Consider the following 19014-nt stretch of genomic DNA (forward strand, 5'->3'; position numbering starts at 1 on the left):
AATTATTATAATTGAAGAACTGTTAGAGGTATAAATCTATCAAAGGAATAACTTGGTGAATACAGGTGCTGCAGGTTGGCAAACAACCAGACAAGGTGCCTTATATCATTATGCAATAAAGACAGCAGCCTGAAGTGAAATTACTATCATTATGTTCAAGTGTCCACACTTGAGGTGGTCTCTGTTTGTTTGTTGGTAGCAATTCTTTTAATATATCTTTGGCATTATGCTGGACTTATGAATACCTGTAGTTTAGTAGTGAAATACAGGGGACAAGCCATTTTGATGTAATTTAATGGGATTATGATTTGGAATAAGGAGATATTTATCTGGCTCTATTCTGCTTCTTTCATGATAAAATGTTTTTCCATGCATGTTGACTGAATTCAGCACTATCTTTCTGTGTGGTGTTGAATTGTAAGGGCTCCAGACAAGGGACTCAAAGCTGCATGCTCAAATGGCAAGGTTTCTGAATGGATCTGGTAGCTCGGTAAACTGTCCATCAGAAAAATAGCTTGGACGAGAGAAGCCTTGCTTGATCTAAGGGCTGAATTAATTAGATGTCATGTGGGGGTTTTGTCTGGAATGAAAGCTGTGTGGATATCTTTAAGATTATGGTGTATTCAGTTAATTCATAGTCTATAATGAAATGAAGCCCTGTTTGAGAGTTTGCACTAGCACGATAAAAGACAGGCTACCTGAGCTTAAGTAGACTATAGTGCAAGTACACAAGCATGATATTAAGATCTAATTAGAATTAGAGGTGTTAGAAGATTTTCTGACTTGGCTTGCCTTTTCAATGTGCTTGAATGGGCATACAAGAATTGCTGCTAAGGCAAATGTATTCCTGGAGGACGGATTTCAGGTCCCTAAAGCAGCTGTCTATTTACTGTCAGTAGAAGAAAACAAGAAATTGTGAAAAGGGATTTGTCTTATCCTTACTGGAAAAATTACCTTAGGATAAACTAAACTCTTCCCTAGAAGCACTTATTGGCTATTAAGAGAATTTTAGTTACCACCCAAAATGACTATTACATCTGCATTGCAGACGTTATACAGAAGAGTTTGAGCTGAATCATAGATGTAATGCTTACCTGGAATAGCTGTCTGCTTAAACCACACTAGGAAAATTGTTATCACAATTCCATACATGAATCTTGAAAAATTACTCTGGGGCCTCTTTATTTTGATGTTAGTAGTTTGGCTAAATTGATTCTGTATAGAAACTCATTAGTGTGTATCTAGTAATTATTTACCAAACATGCTGTAAGACTGAAAAATATTAGTGATTTTAGAAAGTGATATTTCTGCACTTTATTCTAGTTTCCTGTGTATTCTAGTTTCCTGTGCCAGTCCCATTTCTCACACAGAATCCTGTAATGGAATCTGTTTTAAAGAATGTAGAACAATTGATGTTTTCTTTTGATTTCATTTTTTTTAAATGCATAATTATTTTAAAGCGGGGCAAAAAAAGTGTTTCTCAATATTAATTTTTACATAAAAAGTAACATAAAATTAAAGCATTCAGTATTTTAAACTTAGTATTCAGATTTGGTAACTAAAGTTTATAGTACTGCATGCATGCAAAAAGGAGGTATTGTGTCTCTGAAAACAAATCACATTCTTATTATCCCCCTTCTCCCACCCCTCCCTTCTCCCCCAAGTAGGACTTCAAGTATGAAGAAGTGAGATTTTACATACTCTTCATAATATATTTTCTAATTCAGAAGGGATTTTTGAATAGGTCTTAAGAAATAGGATGTCTTTTTTTAATTAGGAGGAACTAAGTAAGGTGTTTAGTTTTACTTTCTTCCACTGATTTCTAGTTTAAGGACAGAGTGCACATTAATCTTAAGAGAACATTTGAATTTATGCTTTGAAATCAAGTTAGGTAGTTGTTACCGTTTCATGTGTTAACATGAAACTGAGGTTCTGTTATCAAGTGTAAGGGCTGAAGTGAAATGTATTTTTTAATTGCTTAAATATTATTGCTGGTTGATCTGACCTGTAAATTATGGCATGCATAATGCAATGCACACAGTTAATTTAATAGTTGCACTTTCTAAGTGTCTATTAAATGATGAATAGGTTCCTCTGACAAAGTCAAACCTTAATAGTCTTTCTGAAGATAGTTCACTTCCAATGTTTCAGGACTTGATTAAGGTAATTCTTGTAGTTAACTGTTAGCTTGTTTGATGTATTGCCTTTATATGTTTCTGTCTCCATTTTAATTGGACAATATTTAACTATATCAATGTTATGGATCTGAGTAATGGGAAGCAGGACCTGCCAGCTGCGAAGTTGTCTTCTGTTGCTTGCAACTCAAGTCTGAGAAACATATGGCAGTAATCACCACCGAATGATTTGGCACATGTGATGTTCTCTTCTTACTTGAGACAATTTAATGTATCAAGGAGATCGAAGGAAGGGCTGGGAGTTATGACATCTTTTACGTATCTATCTTTAGAAAACAGAAGGAACTGTGCTTCTGTTTACTGTTTGCTTCTTGTGGGAGTGTGGTTTTATTTTGTTTTGTTATGTTTTAATCTGGGGAAGCCCATTTGAATTGGTTCACTTTTCAAGCAGAGGCTAGCTGAAGAAGACACTCATACTCTAGCTGCCTCTCCCATGGAAGAAACATACAAATAGGGGGAAGCTTTTTTAGATTTTCTTGACTCAATTCAAGTGTTCTACTGTAGGGAAAAAAATAGTTCATATAATAATGAAGAAAACTCAAAACTTGCCTTGAAATTTTTTGGTCTCAAAATAAGCAACAGATAAATATGGTAAATCTGAGCCTGGAAATAAAAGTCCTAAGTAATCAGTGCTAGCAATAGTCAAAGATTCAAAACAAAACAAGAAGTCATGCTAACATAGCAGAAGTTTATGGGTCTATGGTTAATGTACCATGTTAATTAAATGATAGTGTCTATGCAGCATGTAGATGTGTGTGCAACAAATATAATCCCCTTCAAATTTGTTACAATAACAGCAGAACAGTAATTTAGAATAGTTTTACATAAATCAGGAGGTATGAAGAAGGTGAGCATATAAGAAAGGCAATTTATAACCACCACAAGTATTCATACAGTTAATCAGTGGGTGTTTTTGCTGAGTTTTTCCTTTTTCCTTGAATAAATATGCTTAAATGTCATAAGGACTAATCTTACATGGCCTAAAGGAAAAGAAAAAAAGAAGAAGAAAAAAGAAGAAACAAGTGACTTACCAGGTAGAGGAAAGACTACCCAGAAGAAAGTATTACCAAGCCATATGTCTCTTCTGTGTTGGCGTCTCCTGCTGGTCTAAATAGTTCTTCAACTTGTGTGAACCTGTATTGATAAGCTAAAGCTGAAAAGCATCAAGAATTTTTGCTGTACAAAATAAGGTATTTTAAAAGAAATTTGCAACTGTAAAGTAAGCCTCAGAGAGGCAAAATGGGTCTTACATATAAAAGTGGGAAAATCTTGGTTTTGTAGACTTGCTCCTTGTAATTATCTTTCTAATCTTAATGTGGAACCCTTCCTTTCAACTAATTTTTGAAGTGCTTGCTGAGAATAGAAATTGAGTCAAGACATGCAGTCGTTTAGCCTGAACCATGTGATTGGTGGTTTGTTGTTTGAAAGTTAGGATAAGGTTGCCATACAGTGTGCTACACTTGTGGAGTTTTAGGCACGTTCACTTGAGATGAAGAGAAGTAAATATTAAAATACTAATGCAAAACAGGTCTAATGTCACTTATCACCTTTTGAAATCATCCTGGAAACTAGACAGTAAAAGAAGCAGAACGTGATTAAAGCCAATAAGCTTTATGTCAGTTCTCCTGTGAAAGAGATGTAGTGTCAAGGAGGTTCATCTCAAAGGTTTGAATTATATGGCTTAAATCCATCAGTAAAGAACAAGTTGAGAAGGATTAGAGACAAAACTAAAACCTGAGAGAATAATTGTTCAAATAATTCACGTTCTTTCCCAAAACAACTCCTGGGAGGATATCTTTGAAGTAAATGAGGCTTTTAAAATATGAATGTTTTGTACTTTTTTCTGACTCCTTAATTTCTACATAGACAATATATTTTAGTTTGGTTTGTGCTGTCATCACACTGGAATATATGAAGAGCAGGCCCTTTAAATTCAGTAATCCAGTAGGTTCATTGCTGAATGAGAAGATTTGTTATACTCCCATCCTTGCTTTGTGTGTTTTGTGTGAGTTGTGAGTTCAGCTAGACCTGAAGCTTCAGTTTCTGAAAACCAAGTTTTTATCTCTGCAAGCAATAGCACAACCTGAAGACAAAACAGTAATGAATGAGAAATAAAGGGGAGGCAAATCACCTGACTGCATTGAATTAATGTAACTTATAATGGAAGCAGTTACTTTTTATGGAAATTGATTTGACCAACAACAAGAAAGCTTGAACTAGGTGGAGAAGTTACTCCATTGCAGCAGCTTGTTGATTTGAGGGAACTCCCTCTGCTCAAAAATTCCATTTCTTATGGAAGAAGCTGTGCTAATTCCTGGAGCGGTAATGATAATACACAATTAAACATATCTCAGAAAAGGCCAAAATATATGGTTTCCTCTTGAGTTGATGACTACACTCCATCCTGACCCCAGCACAGCAGCTCTTAATTAGAAAAAGGCAAAATCAGTATGTGGTGCAATATATGAACAGAAGAAACCAACTATATATATTCTAAGTTAAATAAGCTGTAAAGGTTGTCATTGAATAGTCTGATATATATATATATATTTTTTTTTTTCTAATGAGCCAAACTCTTATGTGTACAAGAAATAATTGTCTTGTGGATGTGCAGCCTCCAGCCCTAATTCTGATCAGCATTGCTAGGTAGGTGGTTCTGCCACTAGGACCTACTTCACTCATTAAATGGGGTAGTCTGATGAAGCTGGCTTGTCTCACAAGCACAGGCATACTGTGTGGTCTTGACAAGGTATTCCTGTTTCTTACTGAGTGTTCTGTTTTTAAAACAGGTGTTTACAGGATAAATACATAGACTGTTGTGTTCACATAGAAAAGGAGCTTGAAATGGAGCTAAAATGTCACTAGACTTAATTGGCTATGGGGGAAAAGCTAGCAGAAGATTCTGCCTGGTGTGTTTACTAAAAACATTCTTGGTGTATAAGAGGAATGCCATGCAAGAAAATATGTATTGATAAGGCAGAACAGATTTGGACGAAGTGGTTAGAAACCTACTGAGGATGCTGTTTTCCTTAGGCTGCCACTTTATTTCTTTAGGATAGCCACAGGTAAAGGATGTGGCTATCCTAAAGATGTGATTAAGGTCATTAATATTGTGGGGTGCTTTTTTTTTTTTTTTTTTTTTTTTGTCAAGACAAAAAAAATCATAGTAACTCTAGTGATATTTGATCAGCTTTTCTGAGTTAAAGAATAATTTAGCCAGGAAGGAGGTCCTCCTACAAAAGGTTTTACATTGCCCATTATTTTCTGCAAGTTATGCTGAAGAGCAGAGTAAGTCAAGGAATATAAGATCTTAATTTCATCAATTATTTTGCAGTATTTTGGGGGGCTGTTATTTAGAGGATGAATACTTGTGAGCAACTCAAAAGCATTCTCACTAGTTTGAACTATGATCATATAAGTTCTAAAAAGTTATTCTGAATAGAGGCTTGCCAATAATTTAGTGTAAGCTCTGTTTGTGTAGTTAAGTGCTATACAGTGAAGAAATCCCCAGAAACTTTGAGTGAAACCAGAAGCAGGCTATTCACAATAGCTTATATTCTGTGGGGAGTAACTTGGTATAGTGAAAATCTTTAATTTGTGGTGTTAACTCATGTTTATCTATTGCCAGTTTTCTGTATAGCATAGAAGTATACAAGCAGCATTTCAGAACTACATTACTACAGAAGAAAATATGCTGGGGTGCAATTAAAGAAAAAGTGGACTATGTTGCATTAAAAAAAAAAAAACAAAAAAAAAAAAAAAACAAAAAAAACAGGATGTATAATAGAAGTGAGAAAAGCAGTTGTGCTCCCATCTGTGGGAATCACTGATCATGGCCTCTGTCTTGGGCCAGGCCTGTAAGATGTTTAGGCTAACTATAACTGCAAGAAGAAGAAAACATTACATTCTTACCTCCTGTTTGCACATCCCCCTGTAAGAGTTGTTTAGTACTGTATTATTTCAATTATTTTTGTTTTTCTGAAGGTGTTAAAAAAAATATATATATATATTCCTTGTTCAAACCTTGGTATGTTACACACCCAGGTTGTTTGTTACCTGCTAAGGAAAATAAAAACTCTGACAAGCATTAGTGAATGACTGACTGAAATAGCTCAGCAAGCCTTGTAAAGGATTCTCTATACTGTGAAAGAGATAATTAGAGCTGAAGGAAAAATAGCTGTACTGTGGTGCCTTGGAACATCAGGAAGCTGTTTGTGTCCTAAAATTCAGATGGAGACATTACCTAGAGGGAGATTTTGTGCTTACAGCCTAGTTGAATTTTGACTTTCATGCTGCTTGTAACGGAACAGGTCTGTTTACTACTATTAGTCAACTACCGTTGAGTTTAATTACAAGTCTGTTATATATAACTGTAAATTTGGGAAAACCATGGTCAACAGCAAACTAAATTTTCTTATTGTGACAAGGCACTTGAAGACCTACTCAGAGCCTCAATCTCAAGTAAATGAACTTTCAGTGGGTTAGAGTGAATCTATTCAGCCTGCATTATGATGTATTTGGGAGCCAGCAATTGCTCTAAACTCAATGTGTCAGAATTGGAAAAGTAGTCCCATGCCTGGGTCCAGAGGAGGAGGACGTGAAAATGCCTTGTTTGGAAACAGATGGCTGTAGAATTAGTCTGCCAGAACGTGAACAGCAGTCCTTGCAGCATGGAGAGGCTTCAGGGATTCAGGACAGTCTGTCTTTGCATTGTAGTGTTCCAAACTTCATCAATAAAATTGGGTTCCCTAATGAAACAAGTTTATACAGAAATGCAACATCTACCTCTTATTCATATCTTGAACCACAAGTCACATGTCTTTTCCTACATGTTTAGGAATTTGAGGTATAAAAATTTGAGCAAAAGTATTTTTTTCTGACTGGAAAAGTTTTTGTTTAGTTAAAAAAAAAAAATGAAAACAAACAACAACAACAAAAAACAGAAGTAGGAAAGCATTGAGATAAAAGCTGTGGAGTTTGGTATCCTAATAACATTTCCTTGGCTCTTTTAGTAACTTATTTTCCTGTGTCAGTTTTGATCATGTATAAGATTCTGTAGCTTCAGGCTAGAAAAAAGAAAAGCTGCTTTTAAGCAATGAAAGAGAAAGGTAATAGCACTGGTTAATGTTATATTATATTTGAATATAATATGCAACTTTATTCTAAATTCTAACAAAGTTCTCAGGGAGTTGTGCAGAAAGGTTAAATAAAATAATCTAGTAGAATAAACCAAACAATAATGGAAAATCAACGTTGACTTTAGTCCTTAAATATCTTTGCACCACTATTTGAGTCACCTGAAACTTCTGAATAGTGCATATTGATAATGACTTTCTATGAAATAAATTAACCTGCAGAGTTGATTCATGGAGTGAATAATCTTAATTTCTGCCTCAGCTACTCAGCAAGGAGGAGGCAGAGAGACTGCCTTTAAGGCCACAGGTCAAACCAGAGCATTGAATATGACATAAGTTTATAAAGTCTTTTAAACCTATTTCTGCCTTTTTTTTTTTTTTTTTTTTTTTTAAAATAAACAACAAAGTAACCCTTATATTCTGTTTAAATAGGTTAGGGAAAAAAAAAAAAAAGTCTGGCCTTTATTTGCTTTGGTTCACTTTGCTGAATGTGGCTGTTTAATGTTGTATATATTTATTCATATGCTAGCTGCACAAGCTCAAATTCCATACTTTGTTTTGACAATGTTTATCAGACAAAATTTTAGTAACATAGCAATGTTGCTCTTAATAGCAGCATGGACAAGAACATTGTTGTCAAGTCCAAGGGAATAAGGTAAAACACATTCTCATTGTGCTTGCTTGAAGTAAGTGAAACCATTGGGTATAATTAAAGTTTTTGAAGTTGTACTGGAGGACAAAAAATATATGGATTCTGGTGACACTAAAAAGTAGTACAGCATGCTTCCCAGAGTCAAGTATAGGACTGTCAGTCCTATAGGCAGACAGCATCATACTCATCTTGAGTACAGTCACTTAAAAAGATTTTCTGTTACTTTGCTTGTAGCCAGTATAAGGACGTAATGGTTGAGCTTTTTCTACTGCATCTTCCTATGAAACCATTTCGAACTCTTTGGCAGTTACAGACACTTGCTTAAAATTTTATGCCATAGATGAGGCTTTATTGTAAATGGAGTTTATTTACAGAAACTTTTCCATGTTTGCTAATTACCAACACTTAAAACTTTATATCCTGGATGGGGCTTCATCATAGAGATTTGTTTACAGAAGCTTTTCCATTAGAGAACAGAATGACTGAATAGCAGAGAAGCAAGTTCTCTTCATAGAAGGGGAAACATTTAGAGGGAAGGTCTGAAAGGCCTCTGTTTGAGGGGAAGTGAGGGGAGGGACAGTAATTGGAATGCATTTCTTCTCTGTCACTTACAGAATGACTTCATTACGTCATGTCCTGTAGAATTTTATCTTGATTTAATGCAGTAATCTGAGGAAATCACTGATAGTTTTAAGATGGAAAAGTGTATTTATGGATGGCTTGCTGGACTCCACATGTCTATGAAGAAAACCTATGCTTTTTATGTTCATTTTGTGTAACAGAATTGAAACGTTGACTTTCGGCTGTTGTAATCTGAACTGTTAGAATGAAATGTTTAACTCAGTTGGAAGATAAGATAATAGAAATTATAAAATTTAATAAGTTTACAAGTACAGTGGAAAAATTGTGCATATATAGTCACTGTCATCATATTAAGTTCTGTAGTTTCTCCCTACATATATAGTTCTTTAGGTATAATGATTGAAAAATGATGTTGTATTAACTCTTCCAAACCTGTTGAAAGCTAGCTATTCCCTAGTGTAACAAACATGATGTACTTATGATATCAGTGACAAGGCTTTTCTGCAAAATGGAGATCGACATGAACATATGTAATCTCTTTATATATAAATTTTCAATTTTTCTGCAACCCATTATAGTAGGAGCTAATAAGCAAGTGCAGTTTATGGCTATATTTCTAGGCTCAAGTCTAATAATTTTTATGGTGACCTAGGTCGTCTTTTTTTAGGGACTGGCCTAAACTCCTATGACGACATGTAATAAATTCAATGTCAATTATGATTGAAGGAATTGTAAAAAAAAATGCTTCCTGTAGTCATCAGTGAGACAAAGATCTACATGCTTCATACTTTTGAAAGACTGTTAGATTCACCTCAACTGGACTTTGAGAGAAACTTTTCAATAACTTAAGTAATTAGCATTGTGTCAAAAAAAGTTGTTATGTCATTTATGATATTCAAGTTAAGGAAAAATGCGTGTGCAAGTTTTAAGTCTTTTTGTGAGATAAGAGGTGCAATAAGGCATTTTGGGGGGATTTTTTTAAAACTGGGTTACTTTCTATTGCACTTCAGAAGCAATTGTATGTTTTGGAGTTCACAGTGTTTATTAGTTTAATGGAGCAGAACAAGTTGTTGATGTCTTTCCACAGTATATGCTTCTGTAAAATGATGTGTAAAATGTCTACTTTAGGATCATTCTTTCTATAGTAACAGTAGGTAGTCAATGTTAAAATAACATAAAATAAGATTACATACCTTGTGATTTATTTGAAACTAGATTAGTTGTTTGGAAACTATTTAAGCCCAAGAGCAGAAAGTAGGTCAAAATTAGTGCTTGCAGTAGAACGCAAATACGAAAGGTAACATCGAAATATGTTGGCTTTGGATGTTAGGAAGAATAAACTGCTGCTTTAAATGCTAACCAAATCTATGTTCGGAGTAGAAGTATTTTGTAAATCTGTTTCTGACCCAAAGTATGGTTTCATCCTGGCATATCTTAAGGCTTTTTTTTTTTTTTTTTTTTTTTTTTTTTTTTTTTTTGCCTCACATGCCCCATGGTATTTTCTTAGTTACTTACCAGTAAGGGAAAGGATTTTTATGAACTCCATACAAATGTATATTTTTGTTTAGCTTTTATCCAATATAATCCAGAGTTTTTGCAGTCCTCTCCCACCTTAACTGGAAGTTTGCCTACAAATGTCTAGCTAAAATCACCATTTAGATGGAGCTCTGCATATGTGAAATGTACTATTTTGTGTGTATGGATATAATTTACTTAGTTATTTTTTGTTGTTCTTGGATGTTGAGAATGGTGACCAATTTAACCACAAAGAACTTCCTTGTGGTTTATATCATAAAATAAAGGGGCACATTAAAAAGAATTATTGAGCAGAACGAAATTGTTTTCAAGGTTGCCATTCGATATTTTTTAAAAAAAAACATCTGAAAACTCTGACAGAAGTTGAGGGGAAAAAAATAATCAGAGAATAAGACGTTGTATAAAATTCAACTGCTTGCTTACTATGTTCAACTCATATAATACATGACTCAGACTTGTGTTCAAATCAAGGAACACCGGAAAAGAGCAGATATTGCTATTGCTTCTAGAAGAGCTATGATAATTTAATTAACAGTGTAAGAAAGTATCTGAAACATATGGTGGCCATCCTTTGAAAGCAGTTAGTAATATTTGGAAATTATACAGGAAATACTTTCACTTCAAGAAAAATAAAAAAGGTAAAAATAAGCCCAAATTCACTCTTCTGTAATTCTTAAATGATTACATTATTATGAAAATAGTTTATTGTTTTTGGTCAGAAGCCATTACAGAATAGGGGAAGTAACAAACAGAACATAATATCTTACCTGAGTTGAGGTGAACTGTCTCTTTGCTCATAATTTTTCTCACTGTTATTTTTATTTAAAAAGTTCTGGTTGAAGCAACTCAACAGATCTCTAATCATAATGTATAAAATTTCTCAATTTTACATGTAATTTAATTTCTGGCCCATCTTTGCAAATTACTTTTTATAAGAAAGTGTTTTAATTTAATATTCTTTGAAGAGTCTGGGGATCTTCTGTATTATTAGCATATTTTTTTTTATGGTTATAAGAAAAATAAAACTTCATCAATTATTACTTTTTTCCACAGTCAGGCTGGTGTTAGTGATCCAAGGCTAAGGATTTTTGCACAATGGTGGTGATAAATGCATGGAATTCTAGATTTTGAGAGGGTTTTTCAGTTGACTTCCTTCTTGTAAATGCCAGGCAAAATTCAATAGAAGGAAATCAATAAAAGCATCACTAAATGACTAATTGAGAGTGAAACATGTACATAAGCATTCAACTAGTCTTAAAATAAACTATCAAGTACACTGTGGTCTGAGTTCACAATAAGGTCATTATTCATTGAAATTTATCTTGATGAACACCTGTCTTTTTGAGGGCAGAATCTGACCAACAGAACTTAATTTTAAATCAGATGCAGCATCATGTATTTGGCTTCCTGAAAACAGATATGGCAATAATGTTTCTGAGAAGATGCCATCAACTACAAACTGTTTCAAATTTAGTTATTTAAGTCACTTCTTATATTTGAAATGGTGCACATCAGATAGGAGTATGCCAGATTAGGCTTAGAAAATAGAAAACCTTGGTTATTGCCATGAAACAGGGTTCTTAGTGTTGCAGACTGCAGAACTCGTTGACAGGCATTTAAAATTTGCTACGTTGACCCATTGTGGATGTAGTCACTCTTTTTCTGTGTTGTTGGATCTTAATTACTGTAGGGAGGGAGGGAGAGCTGTGTTCTTGCTATCCTTGCCTGAACATGGTAGCAAGAGGCATTAGCTCGAGGTGATCAGATCTCCTCTGCTCACAGTATGAACAGCTGTCTTGTAGGGTATTCTGAGTGCTGTTGAAATGATAGCTGAAGGAGCTACAAAAATATCCTTATGTTTGATGTGTTGATGCTTCAAGATTCAGACCATATCCTGGTCTCTCCTAAATAGGTGAGAAGGGCAAGAGACAGCTTTCAATGCTTTTGTTATCTTGAATAAAGAGTACTCAGGGATTAAATGGTATTACTACAATTGAGTCTTATTGTCGTGGTTTAACCCGGTTGGCAGCTAAACACCACGCAGCCGTTCGCTCACCCTCCCCCCTCCCTCTCTGGGACGGGGGAGAGAAATGGAAAGTGAAGCCCGTGAGTTGAGATAAAGACAGTTTAATAAGACAGGAAAATAATAATAACAAAAATAATAATAACAACAACAATAATAATAATAATAATACAATGGTGATAATAGGAAAGTAATAATAATATGTACAAACAAGTGATGCACAAGGCAATTGCTCACCACCTGCTGACCGATGCCCAGCCTAACTCCGAGCAGTCCGGCCCCCTCCCCCCAGCTAGCCACCCCTATATATTGTTTAGCATGATGTCAGATGGTATGGAATACCCCTTTGGCTAGTTTGGGTCACCTGTCCTGGGTCTGTCCCCTCCCAGCTCTTACTGCACCCCCAGCCTGCCTGTTGGCAGGACAGAGCAAAAGGCTGAGATGTCCTTGGCTTGGTATAAGCACTGCTCTGCAACAATTAAAACATCGGGGTGTTATCAGCACTCTTCTCATCCTAAGCCAAAACACAGCATTCCACCAGCTACTAGGAAGAAAATTAATTCTGTTCTAACTGAAACCAGGACACTTATGTGACTTAAAGCAGTTTTGCTACTGGCTGCATCTACCTTCTTGACAAATTCAAGTCGTTCCCCATTGAAGGGGTTAGTATAAAGTGAAGGACTCAGCTGGAGTCAACATAAGCCTGTACCTGAAATTACTGGTGGGTGTTCTGGGAAGGTGCCAAAATACATGGATTTTTTCATGAGGGACAGGACAAAATTACCCTGAGCTTTTGTCCAAATCAGTTTTGTAACTTCTAGTTTGAAGCATTCATATAATATGTAAGGCTCTCCAATACTGTAGGATCTTAAATATTCCTGGTTTCAGTAAAAGCCTTTTTCAAGACCATTGTATCATGCTGCTGGGGAAAACAAAACAAATCAAAACAAAAAAACTCACTTGAACATATAACAATGTCACATAGTCACATCTTAACTCATTAGTTCGGGAAACAGTATGCATGACAAAACAAAATATTGAGTATTAGTTTTACATATCTACTATAAAATATGTTTTTAGGTTAAATCTTCTGAATGGTTACTCTTTTTGTATTGCTGTGGATCTGGCATGCTCTTTGCTTCACTTCTGAATATGTTCCTTAAGCTACTGGAGAGTAGTTACTGTTCATTTATCTCAAAAGTTTTTGTTACCATTAAAAGAATTACATCTGTTACTGAGGACAAGAACTATGAAATTATTTAAATATTTTCAAGTAACCTCTTAAAATTGACATGATGCACATTTTCAATCCAGTTGGTTTTCTATGCACAAGTGGCTTAACATGAGAATGAGAGGCATTTGTATTGTAAATAGGAGAATCTCAAATTTCCCAGAAACTTGTTTAAATGGTTAATGTTTGAAAAATAAATACTGAGTTCAGGTCTTAAGGTATGAAAATCACAAAATGTAGTGCTTCTTAAGCTGTCTTCCTAGGCTAAACAATTACAGTTTAAAAATTTAACAATTTCTAGACGAAACTGAAACAATTTAAAAACCAAACGTAAATAAATAAATAAATAAATGTTGTGCACAGAAGGCTGCCTGTCTTCAGGTTTGCTTGGATGAATCTTGTGATGTTGAAACTTATCCAAATTGAATGGATGCCCTTCAAGAAACGTTGACTTGGGAGATAAAGCATGTTTAACTGTGGAAGTTGATGCACAAGTCTTTGGACATCTGAAGATATTTCAGCATTGGTATATGCTTGAACTGAGAAGATGTACCGTTAAGTAAAGAGACAGATGAGATGATGCTTCAGTCCAGAATGTTTCACTATGTTCATTTCTTTCCCATATTTTGGTAGACCTTAAGACCTTTCTGGATATTTTCTTCTTCATATGTTTTGTACTTATTAAGTTTTAAAAGGATACAAGCTGATATCAGGCAGGCTGCAAATTTCAATCAATGGGCCTCAATTGGAGGACCTCAGTAAAAAGGATACTGAAGAAAAAGAACTTGAGGGGTTGTCTAATTTCATTCTTAAGACTTCTATAAAAGTTGTTTTCAGTTTTGAGTAGTATTAGCCATTGCCTTACCTCATGCTGAAGATGGTAATCAGTCTAACAGTGCTTTTTGCCAATTTTATTGGATTCTAGTTGAGCATATACCACTTAAGAGAAGAGAAAAGATGTCAACATCTTGCTTTTTTTTCTCTTAATGCATATTGAGGCTGGAACAATGATTTAAGGTATCTGATGCAGTAAGTATTGAGATTCATGCAGCTAGGTGAATAAATGGTGTATGATATGGGAAAGTATGTGCACAGTTAGGTTCAGAATTTAATGCTTGGTCTATTATGTCAGTAATGAGACTGTCTGAAATAACATAATAAAAGACTTGAAATACAGTATTGCTTTGTAGTCAGAAGACTGTTCAAGAGCACCAGTCTTTCCTAAGTTTCAAAAAGAAAATATGCTAAAGAATATAATCATAAGTAGCATTCATTTAAATAATGTCTAGCAACTAATGTTGATGGAACGTATATGCCACGTACAGGCAGGGAACTAGAAGATTAAGTTATATAAATGCTCATTTCAAGGTCTGACTGCTTTGTTTGTATATTATTCTCAAGAATTATGAGTAATACATCTCTTAAGCCAAAGCAATTGGAATGAGTTTTCAGCGGCTTAAACCTTCAGATGTACTGCTGAATGAAGTACAATATCAAGTTGAAGTGCCTCATCAGAGGAGAGCTGAATAGCAAGAGAAAACCAAAAGCTCTGAGTCAGAGAAGTAAGAAAAATAACTAAGAGGTGATGAGTAACTGCATTAAACAAAAAAAAAAAAAAAAAAAAAAAAAAAAAAAAAAAACTTGGAAAATAATTTTCTGTGTAAGTTTTCTACTTGCTGATCAGCCAGTAGTAAATTCTACTACTGTAACATTTTGCAGGACTTATTGACAGACAAAATGGTTAACAATTTTGGGGTTAATACAAATCAAAGCAAACAGCAATACCCCCAGACCTTTTTTGATGTGATTTTAATAGAGTATAAAATGTGCTTGTTACTATTGTTGTGACGATGGCAGAAACATAGAAGTAGTGAGGAAGTGTAAGTTTTGGGAGGTGTATCCGTATGGTTTGGAGCATGTTGGAAGAAAGCTTTAGCAAATCCTCCCTGGAACAGTGAGGGCAGAGAAGAATTTACAATAACAATCAAGAAATGACAGTGACGGGGGCAGAGGACTTGCCCATGAGAACCAGGAAAGGTCAGCTTTTAATGTTTTGCATCCATATGTGGTACAGTTTCTAGGAAACAAGATGACATCAGGGTAGTGAGCCAGCCAGAGACACAAAAGAAATGACCACAACAGCTATTTTGAGAGTTGTCATTTCAATAAAGACAATTTCATTCCTGAACTTTCGCAAGTTCAGGCAGTTACAGAGTTCAGCTCATCTGTCATTCTTCTCTGAAACAGTCTCCTGATATCTGCAAGTACTTGAAAAATCTAAACGCTCCCCATTGCAGTAGAAAATGATGCAGATGTAGTTTTGGATGTATTTTTAATTTGAGTCCTGTTGGGCTGCTTTGGATTCAATGAACAAACAAAAGCCATGAGGGCTGAAATGAAATATTTTGTCTTGGTTTTTATATGCCCAAGGAAATTCTCAACTTGGAAATTCTCATTTATGCCAGGCTGGGTTAAAGGGTTGGTCCAAACTGGCAAATCTCATCTTAATTACTTTGTTTTATAGGGTTAGTACTTAATTTTATGCAGCTAATTTTTTTTTTTTTTGAACAGTAATACAAGTGTATCAAAAATATTTCACCAGTATATACACACTCACAATCTTCTCAATATTAACTAGTGATAATGATGAAAGTCTTTACTGGTTACGGTTCTTTATATAGCTCTGAGTTGCACCGAGCTTCTATCTATCTGTATTAGAAAAGGTATTTTTGAGCTTTCTTGGGAAAGGCAATACAATAGGTGTTTTGCAATATTATCAGAGACATACTAAACATTTTTGATCCACTTAAGAAAAGACAGCATAGAAGAATCACACCATAGGCCTTTATTTTGAAAGAGCTTTCTTCCTTAGAATTTTGCCTATTAACTTACACTGCCTTTATTTAGTTTGTGCTGTCAGTATAGTATTCTGAACAATATCATGTAATTTCATCTTCATAAAATGAAAGTGTTTAACTGTGAGATCTTCAGATATCTAAGAAATATCCTGTAGAGAGTTGCAGCGTGGCCTGTTGTTTTCTACTGTGTAGGTGTTTTGCCTTGGATAATCTTCTATTCCTTTTAGAAATTTTCAGATAGAGCATGCAACTAATCCTTTTGTCATTCACTATTCAGTTAATATTCTTTTATTTATCTATATCAGCTTATTCTGCTGGCTGGATGCTCCTCATCACTGAACTGATTCACTGTGACTTCTTTTCCTTATTGCTTAATAGGGGTTTTCATGCCTTCCAAGCTGTCTGTGCATCAGAAGGAGTAATTCATCATATTGTATTAGATTTCACATAGCAATAAATGCCAGCAGAAAAAAAAAAAAAACAAAAAACAAAAAACAAAAAACAAAGATATCAGTTACCTGACAAAGCAATTGCATAATGCTTCATAAAAATTGAACTATTAAATTAATTGTATGTTTTATTCTGCAAGTTTAGTCCTTCCGTGTGCTTCAGATGCAGTGTCCAGTAAATCACAGTGTAAGAAACTATGAAAGCACCTTGTACCACTTGATCATGGGCCGGAGAGAGACCTAGTAATGTGTTTGGGGGTGCAAATACTCTTTTGTAATGACAGCAAGAGGAAAGAGATTGTACTCTAACCATTCTTCACTGGCCAATCTGATTGGTGTGTGAAGAAAAGCATGTAACAATTCATAAAAACAGCCCATTGAAGTGCCTCAGGGATATATGATAATGCTTACAATTTTCAGTCTTGCATCACCTGTAAGGGAAGTAAAGAGCCTTTGTCTCTTGTTCAGGTGAAGAATTATGAAGATGTGTGGTATTATGTATTTGCACTTTTTTTTTTTTTTTTTTTTTTTTTTTAATTAAAGTGTCTATCATAAGCGATAACCTGAAGGGAGAAAAGTTTCTGTTCAAGTTAGCATGAGCCAGGTTCATGTGTACTGGGCGAGGACTACTTTGAAGCATGTACTTTACATACTTTCTAGTCCCAGAGGAAACTTCTGTGACCAGGAGAACTAAGAAGTTTAATTTCCTTCCTTAGAGAGTAGGAAGGCATTGGATAGAAAGTGGTAGCAGAAAAATCTGAGTAGTTCATTTAGTCTTGTCAAACAGATCATTGTTACAGAGTTGTAAGCATTCATAAGAAAAGACTTAGCTCACCTGACTTTCCAGTATGTAGAACATGTTATTGAAACTGTGCATGTGAAGTAATTAAAAATGGTTCAGTGATGGAATGTACAAGTGATTTTTATAGATGGACTCTAGTATGTGGCTTTGTAGCAGATGCTACAGTCAGGAGCTCTTGAATGTTCCAGCTGAACAGATATGCTCTTGGATAATTTAAGGTTGGAAAAGCTTATAAACGCTAGGAAAACCTGGGGAAGTAATAAGTCATGGTGAAAACCTGTTGATGAGTCTCATGCAGAGAAGCTGCTGCAGAGCACCCAGGTGGATATGGTTTGGGCTTTTTTTAGCAGCTCCACCTAAAATTAAAAACATGACAGTAATTCGATATGGTGCCACCCAAATCCACATGGGTTTTCTCAAACTACTCAAATGGCTAACTCTGATTTGCACAACTGCTGGAACAAATGGGCGGCTTAAATGGAACATGGGAATGTGAAATTGCAGCCATACAACTGCCACAATGGTTATGTCAGGAGCCTTGGGGGAGGGAGGAATAAAAACCTGCAAGGTATTCAAAAAAGCATAAAAGCATGGTATGTTTTTACTGAGCATAACATCTGCTACCTGAAAGGATTAAAAGATGACCTTGTTCTAATCTAAATATTTTTGAGGGAAAGTCTTTTATCAATAGACTGCTTTTTTAATATAGCAGAAAATGATGAGATTCTGCAGTTGAAAGGTGAAACTGAGTTTAGAAATGAGAAATGTATTTAACAGTGTAAGTAGCTAACCATTGAAATGACTTCACTATGGATATGCTTGCTTTGACCTTATTTGACCTTTGAAAAATTGTTTATCTTGAACTTCTGTTTGAGCTATATGGTTGACTTAGAGACTTCAGGCAGAAATATTGGTTGGAGTCACTTGGCTTGTTGTAGCAAAAAGGGAAGACATTTTTGCAGTGTTATGGCTTTTAGAATATAGGTACCTGAGTTACAATATATAGTTAGATTGCTTGACCCAGCTCACAGCTTGTATGCTATGGCAATTACTTTTTCTGTATTCATCATTCAGAGGTGAGAGCTTGACTTCTGTTGCTGCTCACCTCTACAAGTGTGTGTTAAGCTTCTTTCGAGTCAAATGTTCAAGGCTTTTGATTATTTTTTTTTTTTGTGGTTCAGAGAACTGTGAAGAATATTAAATTATTCAAATGGAAGTGTTTACAAAGTATTGCAATTAGTAGCATTACTGCATAATGCTAATAATAAAAAAAGGAACAGTAAGTGTGCTAAACACTTTTTGGAAGCTGTTTAGGTAAACCAAAATTCAATCAGCACTAAAGATCCTTCATACATTACTATTTAAACAGCATCAAGGAGCAAGGACTGCTGGAAACAGGCATGTCAATCATACTTTCATATTGTTATGCTTGCTCAATGAATAGCATGAATAAACAATAGTAGCTTGAGGAGTTTTTGTGCATGAAAAACTTTACCAAAATGATGAAAACAGAATTAAAACTACTGAAGTTTGTTTATGGCCTCTCATACA

General features: G+C 35.0%; 1 long non-coding RNA gene across 1 annotated transcript in view; it reads left to right on the forward strand.

Moving 5' to 3' along the window:
- LOC311429338 overlaps positions 1 to 19014 on the forward strand; it is a 149571-nt gene that overhangs the window by 37242 nt on the left and 93315 nt on the right. The gene's annotated exons all lie outside the window — the stretch shown is intronic.

This window comes from Aythya ferina, assembly GCF_964211825.1.
Source record: "Aythya ferina genome assembly, chromosome: 1".
In the NCBI taxonomy this organism is placed as follows: domain Eukaryota; kingdom Metazoa; phylum Chordata; class Aves; order Anseriformes; family Anatidae; genus Aythya; species Aythya ferina.